Source organism: Trachypithecus francoisi, unplaced genomic scaffold (assembly GCF_009764315.1).
Source record: "Trachypithecus francoisi isolate TF-2019V2 unplaced genomic scaffold, Tfra_2.0 Lachesis_group1, whole genome shotgun sequence".
Taxonomy (NCBI): Eukaryota; Metazoa; Chordata; class Mammalia; order Primates; family Cercopithecidae; genus Trachypithecus; species Trachypithecus francoisi.
Window position 1 is genome coordinate 28,673,607 of NW_022681454.1, and position 9,965 is coordinate 28,683,571.

General features: G+C 34.3%; 1 long non-coding RNA gene across 1 annotated transcript; it reads left to right on the forward strand.

Moving 5' to 3' along the window:
* Window positions 1–527: 527 nt before the first annotated feature.
* Window positions 528–8,875, forward strand: LOC117086314. The gene is made up of 3 exons (XR_004438278.1): window positions 528–706; window positions 1,479–1,677; window positions 8,557–8,875. It is a non-coding gene; the product is annotated as an uncharacterized LOC117086314 (long non-coding RNA).
* The last annotated feature ends 1,090 nt before the right edge of the window (window positions 8,876–9,965 follow it).

A 9,965-nucleotide genomic window follows, 5' to 3' on the forward strand; every position in this document is an offset into this window, starting at 1 on the left:
CATCTCGACCAGGCTGGTCTTGAACTCCTGACCTTGTGATCCACCTGCCTCGACCTCCCAAAGTGCTGGGATTACAGGTGTGAGCCACCGCGTCAGGCTGTGTTGCCTTCATTTCAATGCATTATCTGCCTTGGTGTTGGCAAATGTGATTACCAAAATTTCCAAATTTTGTATTATCAGTTTATAAAAGCCAGCAGAAAGGAGTGTCTTTACTCAAAACTATGGAAGAAATTATGCTGTACTCTCATCCCTATAGTGAAAAAGGGTAATTAGATTCAAAAGAATAGCTTGGACTAATGGTAAGAAGGAAATGGACCATCAAAGGAAATGTAGCCTGTGTAACGGAATGAATGTTTAGGTCCTCTCCAAATTCATATGTTGAAATCCTAAGACCAATGTGATGGTGTTAGGAGGTGGGACCTTTGGAAGTTGATTAGGTCATGAAGGCAGAATCCTCATGATTGTGATGCGTGCCCTTATTTAAAAAAAAAAAAAAAAAAAAAAACCCTAAAGATGGACATCTGTGAACCAGAAAGCTGGATCTGCATAAATAGAGATAAATTCATGTATATGGAGAAGACAATTGAATATTGTCAAGATGTCTTTCACTAAAATGATCTGCAAATTCAAAGTCATTTCTGTCAAAATCCCAGCTGTCATTTATAAAAATGTACAGCTATAAAGCTGTATACACTGATACTTAAAGGTATATGAAGACGTAAGGATGCAGTATAGCAAAAATAATTTTGAAAAAGAAGTAGAAAATTGAAGGACCGAAACTATCTAATTTCAAAATTTGTTATAAAGTCATAGCAATTAAGAGTACACTGATAGAAGGATAGATATGTAGATCAATGGAAATAAACTGAGAGTTTACAGATAAATTTTTACATCATGGTAAATAGATTTTATTCAAAGATGTCAAGAAAATTTAATGGGATTAGAAAACTCTTTAGCAAATGGCAGTCAGTCTGTCAGACAGCCACAGGCAAAACAATTTTGACCTTTACTTTAGATCATACACATATATGTAACGGCTAAAACTATACACAAGAATAATGATTCATACAAAATTAAAATGTAAATTGAATTCCACCAAAATTAAAAATATTTATAATTCAAACAACATCATTAAAAAATGAAATGACAGGCCATAGATTGAAGGGAAATAATTACAGATTCTATATCTGAGAAAAGGCTTATTATCTGAATATGCAAAATTTTAAAACTCATAAAATATTTTTACAACTCCCATTTTCTTAAATATGAAAAAAGTTTTAGTAGACATCTTAATAAATATTATGTAAAAATAACAAACAAGTACATGAAAACTGGCTCAGTAACATTAGGAAAATAAAAATTGAAACTACCATCTGATACTACTAGACACCTACTAGATTGATTATATTATAAAGACAGACAATGCAAAATATTTCTGAGTATTTAGATCAGTGAAAACCACCATACATTTCTTGTAGAAATGTGAAGTAACAGTGACACTTTGGGAAATATTTTGGCAGTTTCTTTAAAAATAAAATATAAGAAACAGAAAACCAAATACCACACGTTCTCACTTATAAGTGGGAACTAAGTGATAAGAATTTGTGAATACAAAGATGGGGACAACACATATGGAGCCTATCAGAGGCTGGAATGTGGGAGAAGGGAGAGAATCAGGTAAAATAACTCATTGGGACTTGGCTTACTACCTAGGTGCTAAAATCACCTCACAACAAACCTCATGACACAAGTTTACCTCTATGACAAACCTGCATAAGTACCCCTGAACTTAAATGTAAAACTGAAACAACCACAACAATGACAAAAACCTAAGTCCAAGTAGAAAATCAAAGTGCAATAACATCATGCAGCTACAATTACTGATAAAATGCAAAAGGAGAAAATATTGACCACTGAATGGGCCAAGGAGTAAATGAAACTCCTTCTGGTGAGAATGTAAATTGTTGCAATCATTTAGAAAACTGTTTCCACTTTTAGGTGTGTACCAAATAGCAAAGATTACATCTATACACATGGGAAAGATATGGAACAGAAAGTTTATGACAGCACAACTCATTTTACTTAAACATCAGAAAGAACCAGAATGTTTAACAATCATGTAATAAATTAATTTTTATGTTCATTGAATGGACCACTGTAAAACAACTGGAATGGAAAATCTACAAATAAGCTTGAGAATATGGATAAATCTTACAAACATAATGTTGAGCAAAACACAATGATATATAAAGAAAGAATATACAATGAACAAAGGACAAATATATATATTTGTGTAAATATGTATATAGTTTGTATATTTCATGCAATTAATGTCAAATTCCATTAATCTCATGTAACATGAAAGTTTTTCTTGATTTGATTTGTTCTTGTTTCTATTTGTTCTCTTTCATTTACTTCTCTTTTTTTGCCTTTCTCCTTCTTCTTCTTTCTTTATTTTTCTCTTTAATAAGTCCATCTATCCATTTCTTATTCCTGGAAATACTAAATGAAAATCTCCCTATTTATTATACATATCCAATTTATTGTGTACAACAAACTTAGTTTCTTCAAACAGGTCATTTTAAAAAGTGATAGACTGTTTTAAGAGAAGTTCCGGGTGAGCAGAAAAAATAAGCAGGGTAGACAGAGTTCCACATACTACCAAGCTAACCCCTCTCAACATAGTTCCCACTAATACTAGCATCTTGCATTGGTGTGCTATATAGTTTGGAAATTTGTCCCCACCCAAATCTCATGTTAAAATGTAATCCTCGGTGTTGGAGGGAGGACCTGGTGGGAGGTGTGTTTGTCATGGGGGAAGATCCCTCATGAATGGCTTGGGCCAACTTCTTGGTGATAAGTGAGTTCTTGCTCTGAGCTCCCACAAAATCTGGTTGTTTGAAAATGTGTGAGAAATCTCCCCTTCAGTCTCTTTCACTTGTTCCTGCTTTCTACGTATGACATGCCTGTTCCTGCTTCACCTTCTGCCATGATTGAAAGCTCCTTTGCTGGGCATGGTGGTTCACACCTGTAATCCCAGCACTTCGAGAGGTTGAAGCTGGCGGATGGTTTGAGTCCAGAGTCCAGGAGCTCAAGAGCAGCCTTTGCAACATGATGAGACCACCGTCTCTTAAAAAAAAAAAAAAAAAAATACAAAAATTAGCTGAGTATGGTGGCACATGCCTATAGTCTCAGCTATCTGGGAGGTTGAGTCCGGAGAATCACCTGATCCCAGGAGGCTGTGGCTGCATTAAACCATGATTGTGCCATGCCACTCTAGCCTGGATGACAAAATGAGACCCTGTCTCATAATAATAATAATAATAATAATAATAAATGAAAAGAAGGAAAGCTCTCTGTTTCCTGAAACTTCACCAATGCCAGAATGCTTTCCAGAAAGCCAGCAGAACTCTGAGCCAATTAAACTATTTTCTTTATAAATTACCCAGTATCAGGTGTTTCTTTATAGCAATACAAGAATGGGCTAATACAGTGTGGTATACTTATTTTAGCTGATGAAACAATATTGATACATTATTACTAACCAAAGTGCATAGTTTACTTTGGAGATTTTTGTGTATATTAGTATTCACTGGTTGGTTTGTACAACAATATGGGTTTTGATAAATACATAGTGTCAAATATGAACCATTACAGAGCCATTCAGAATAGTTGCCTGCCCTGACTCCTGAAAATCTCTGTACTCTACCTATTTATTTCTTCCTCCTTCCCTCTCAATTATTCGCAACCACTGATCTTTTTACTACTTCTATAATTTTGTCTTTTCCAGAATGTTATGCAGTTGGAATCACACAGAATGTATCCTTTTTCAGACTGACTTATTTCACTTCTCTATAACAATTAAAATATCCTCTATCTTTGGTCATGGCTTGATAGCTCACTACTCTTCAGCACTGAATAATATGCCACTACATGGATATACCACTATTTGTCCACCATCTTTTCATGTATCAAAAGTCATCTTGGTGGCTTCAAATTTTTGGTGATTATGAATAAAGCTGCTCTAAACAGTCATGTGCAGATTTTTGTGTGAACATGTGTTTTCAACTCACTTGCAAGAATACCGAGGAGTACTATTGCTGGATCATAGGACAAAATTATGTTTAGCTTTGTGGCATTTTTTGTTATAAAATTGATAATTTCTTTCACACTGCCTTACCAGTTTTCATACCTACACCTCTGTCATCCTCTCCAGCTTTGGGGTTGTCAATGTTTTGGATTTTAGCCATTTCTAGTACGTGTGTGATGATATCTCATTGTGACTGTAACTCCTAATGACATGATGCATAAAGAATGTGAACTCAGCCGGGCGCGGTGGCTCAAGCCTGTAATCCCAGCACTTTGGGAGGCCGAGACGGGCGGATCACGAGGTCAGGAGATCGAGACCATCTTGGCTAACACGGTGAAACCCCGTCTCTACTAAAAAAAATACAAAAACTAGCCGGGCGAGGTGGCGGGCGCCTGTAGTCCCAGCTGCTCGGGAGGCTGAGGCAGGAGAATGGCGTGAACCCGGGAGGCGGAGCTTGCAGTGAGCTGAGATCCGGCCACTGCACTCCAGTCCGTGCGACAGAGCGATACTCCGCCTCAAAAAAAAAAAAAAAAAAAAGAATGTGAACTCATCTATTTAACTGCTGCATACTGTTCCATGCTACAAAAATACCATAATGTTCTGATTAAAGTATATTAGCTACTGTTTTATTCTCTATTGTAAATAATATTGTAAGAAACATATTTAACATGTATGCCTCACACTTACGTAAATACTTACCTAGGACAGATTCTTAGAACTAAAATTGGATGGCCAAAAATATGCAAATTTAAACATTGATAGTTAATATCAAATTGATTTTCAAAAACTCTGTGACAATTTATTCTTCTTTACTTTTGTTTATTGTGTCCTAAATATTTTTCTTCTCTTTTACTAAAAAACGGTACTGTCATTTTCCTAACTTTTGTTAGCATGTTAATACAATAGTAACAAGGGAAGGGATACATAGATAAACATTTGCTGAGTAACTGCCTATCTCAGATCCTTGAGAAAAGGCTTTCTTTCATTTGTCTGGAGACATCATTCCAGCTTTTAAATTCGATTGTTCTTACCATGGGCATATAGTTCAGTGATCTGAGCCACAATCTATCTAATCTGTTCTTGGTTAGGTTTTTCATGGCCATTTTTATTAAAAATACACATCAATCCTAGAATTAAAGACAAAACATTTACTGCCACATTAAGTAATTTTAACAAACTATAGATATTCTTTATACTCCGTCCAGTATTTCAACTTTTCACAAGTATATTCATTGATACTTTTAATACCACCATTGATTTTCAAATTTTTGAAAATACAAATTCTTTTGGTAAAGAAAAATCACAGATTTTGATTTTAATTTGGAAAGTCACACTGTGGCTTTGCTTTAGTGTACTAACTTTTGGTCTCCAAGGTTAATTCTTCCTATTAAGTTATTTCTCTCTTATCTGTCTAACCTCTATATCTTTGGTCTTATGAGCATCCATAACTCCTGCCTATTTGTCTAATTAATTGGATGATTACTCCCTTTTCCAAGTCATTAATAAACTCTAATATTGACTGCATCCGGAAAAGATTAGTAGTGTCCTTGCCGGGTGCTACCTCTGTGAAAAGAAAGAGGCTGTAACTCCTGATCTCCAACCTCTCCTCCTTTCTGATCTTTCTTTTCCTCATTACTAACCTCTCCCTCTCAGCTATTTTTTTTTATTATTATCAAAAAGAATTTCATGCCCTGAGAGGTTTGTGTGTCTATAGAACTTTTCTTTAGAAATCAGTTCAAACCACTTACCTGTCATCTTTTCGGTTAATTCTCATGGTTCACTGTAATGTCTCCAAGAAGCAAGTTCTATACTGATAGTCCCATTTTGCATTGAATCTAAAGAATAAAGAGACCAAGTACACTTTTAAGGACATATCACAAGAGATAAATCGAATTAGGAATAAACTTAAATTTTTCAATTGATTCTTCAACAGTTATTTACTGTGTCTCTTTTATAAGGGCTCAAGCATAACAGAAAGCAACCCTCTTACCTCTTCCCTAATAAAATGTATGATGTTTCAGTAAGCACAGAAAGAGATAGAAGATATTACGAGCACTGCCGTATTATTAAAATAATAGGAAAATACATTTTATATGCTTCCGCTTTTATTTCCATGTTTAATCAGTTATTAAATACTGTATGTGCAGAATTCACTAGTTTCACATTTCCCCTTATTTTGCCAAAACTTTGTTGGGAAATTCTGTCAAGCTTGAAATAAAAAATAGATCTGCAATGTTACTTGTTAGCTGTTGAATCACTACCAATACTTGGTAAATTTAAAAGCAGTTTTTCCCCAAAAGCTTCATTCTTAAAACAAAAATTATGTTTTACTTGCAATAATTTAGAGTAAATAAAATATTTTCATATGTATTCTCTTAATCTGAGCACCTGTTTGAAATTCATATAATCATTCACATTTTATAAATGAGGAAACTGGGGTAAGATAGTTTAAAGAATTTTAAAGAGTTAAGCATGTCTTAATCCTTAAATAAAAGAACTAAAACCAAAATCTAGATGTTCTTGCTCCAAGTCAGTAACATTGGCATGTTCATCGGAGTAATACTTACTAAGGGTTTACCATATGCCAGGAACTATTTTAACTGTTTTATGTGTATTGTCTCATTTAATAATTAAAAGCACTAAATAACTATTAGTAATATTCTAGGCTTACAACTGAAAAATTGTAGGTATTAATTCCATGGCTAGTTGAGAGTTAAGATGGGTATACAATCCACATGTCTGCACCCCATACAATTCCATATTAATTCCATAGCTAGTTGAGATAATTCTGTACTAATTTCATAGCTAGTTGAGAGTTAAGATGGATAACCAATTCACATGTCTGCTCCATAGCTAGTTAATTCCATACTAATTCCAAAGCTAGCTGAGGGTTAAAATGGGTATACAATTCACATGTCATCCCATAGCATGACGTTCACTTTCTGTCACTTCCTGACACCAATTAAATCAAAAAGGATCAAGAATTTAATGTCTATTTTATTAAATTAAGGCCAAAATAGAGCAGCTGCTTTTCACTTTTCATAAACCCTCCTGTATATTCTATACATTATAAGTCAGGGGGGTGACCTTATTGCCTGATTTACCAAGGTGTGGTCTGCAGAGCAGTAGCAATAAGTTCACTTAAGAGATTATGGGTAAGGTAACACCTCAGGCCTTGCCTGCCAGGCCTATTGCATCACAGTTGTCATTTGAATAATACTCCCAAGGTGATTTTATGTAGATGTTAAAACTTAGAAAGTATTGCCTTAGTGTACCAGCAATGACCAAAAACAATTTTGAAAATCACAGATATAGTGAAGAATTTTTTTAATTTACTTTTTTTCGATTAGGATTGTGGCTATTTAGAAATATAAAATATCTTTGCTCATCGTATCTTTGAACTTCGTAGTGTTCCATGGTTTTATATATTTGAAAGAAATTTGAGAAAACTAATCTTACATTAGGCTGTGTTGATTCTACTTTTTCTTTTGTCTTCTAGATTTCACTATAAAGTCCCATTCAGATTTAATATATTGTTAATAAAAATATTTTGTATATATCAGCAAATTGTGCTACCTTGTTGAGAAACAGCAAGGCAGATATTAGCTTAGTAAACTTGAAGCACTAATTAGAAACTTGTTTCCTAGGGAACATCTAAAATCATATGCTAGAAAATCATGAGAGATAATACATATAAACCAAACTCTTTTCTTTTCTTTTTTTTGAGACAGAATCTTGCTCTGTTGTCCAGGCTGGAGTGCAGTGGCGCCATCTCTGCTCACTGCAAGCTCCACCTCCCGGGTTCATGCCATTCTCCTGCCTCAGCCTCCGAGTAGCTGGGATTACAGGTGCCCGCCACCACGTCTAATTTTTTTTTTTTTTTTTTTTTTTTGTATTTTTAGTAGAGATGGGGTTTCACCCTGTTAACCAGGATGGTCTCAATCTCCTGACCTCGTGATCCACCCACCTCAGCCTCCCAAAGTGCTGGGATTACCGAGTGAGCCACCGCGCCCGGCCGAGTCAAACTATTTATTTGAATATTACTGTATAGTCATACAGTATCTGTATAGTCATATTTTTTTACTCACCTTAGCTTTGTGTTCCAAGTTAACATGGTCAGAGGAAATCTTTTCTAAAAATGTGATTTGCATCTGTTTAGAAAAAATAAAGAAGTCTCACATATACATTTATATCATTGTAAAGTTTGGAGATCTAAAGAAAAAAAAATGTTCTTTAAAATGAGAGAAAAAAGTTGAACATTTCAGTCCAGTTGAATACAAAATATTTCTGCAATCCACTCAACTACGGAGGCTATGAATGTATGTTACATTTCTAAATGTGAGGAGATTTATACATAGAATCTTTAATTTTTTGTTTTGTGTCATTTTGAAGGGTTACAGAATTTAAGAGAGTTTTTATCACCTGTTAAAATAAGACTAGTGTTCTGTCTACATTTTTACCCTCAGGCAACAAGTTGACAAATGGACATGAATCTCACCTCTGAGAGTTTCATAAGCTGGTATTGTCCTGACATTGCAAAGTGTTTACCACAAAAATCCTGTACATCCATCACCCAGGGCCAGCGTTTGCCTGATTCTAATTCCACTGACATTGAAATCTAAAGCTCTCTGTGAGTCATTTATCACACTTATTAAAATGTTCCATTGTGAATTGGAATAGCAATTCACTATTATTTCAGAGTGCTGCCCAAGGGGCATTCTATGCAGCAAATCTTAATGCTTCATTGAAGTAGTAGTTTGGTTTTAATAAATGATTCTTTGCAAAGGTATCTTGCTTTCATTATGAAAGGTGATGTTGGCTTTCTAAATCTGGTATCCGTGCCTAAGATTATGTAGATATCTCTGTTTAATATTGCATTTTCCTGCCCTAAATAGTCCATCCCTAATATTTTAACAAGGATATATCAATTGGATTAATTAGGCTATTGTTTAAGGGGTGTCTTTGAAATTCTCTTTGAAGTGGAGTCAATTTACCAACATATATTGAATAACTTTGAAATAACAGATATATTTCATAGGAATAAAAATACATTTTTTTCATGAGAAAGGAGGCATTTTCACAATAGATAGAGCAGAACATTTTTGAATAGATCTTACTATTTTGTACAGCAGACTTTCTCCCACATCAAGATTTGTTACTTTTTTTTTTAGAAACCTTTGACTACATCACTGCCCACTCCAAAGTTCTCTCTCTCTCATATTCATTCTTGCTGTCTATTATTTGCTCATGGTAACTTTGTGAATAGCGCTATCTACTTGACATCTGACTAGAGAATGAAAAATAAGTAATTTCGTAAAAGTTCTAATTCCCTTTTTCCCACTTGAAGGTTCAGTCACTGTGAATCCAAAACAATAGATTCTCTTTTACTTTGGAAAGAAGGAAGATTTTCATAACGTAAAATAACATATAACAATATAATTGGTATAAATTGATGGTGTTTCCTTTGATAGTCGAAACAGGACATTATGTATTTTCATACTTATATTCCCTCATTAGACAATACAATCATTAAGCTATAGGCTAAATTATTTAACCATGGCTACACAGCAAATAAGAAGAGACCAAAAATGCAGCTTTTAACAGAGAAATCTTAAATCCTATCCTTGCTGCTAGATTGTGTTTCTCAACCTTGACATGTCCCTATAAACACCTGCTTATTATTTCTTTTTAGTCAGGAAAATTGACTTGGAGATTAACTATATATGTACTTGAATATATATATATATATATTCAAATCTGACCCAGTAACTTTACAGCAATTTAACATCCTGAACCATAGGAGATTTAAAGTTTGAAGGTGACTTTAATTTTGTTGCCCTGCCATCTGATAATTCTGAAATATCTATATGAAAAA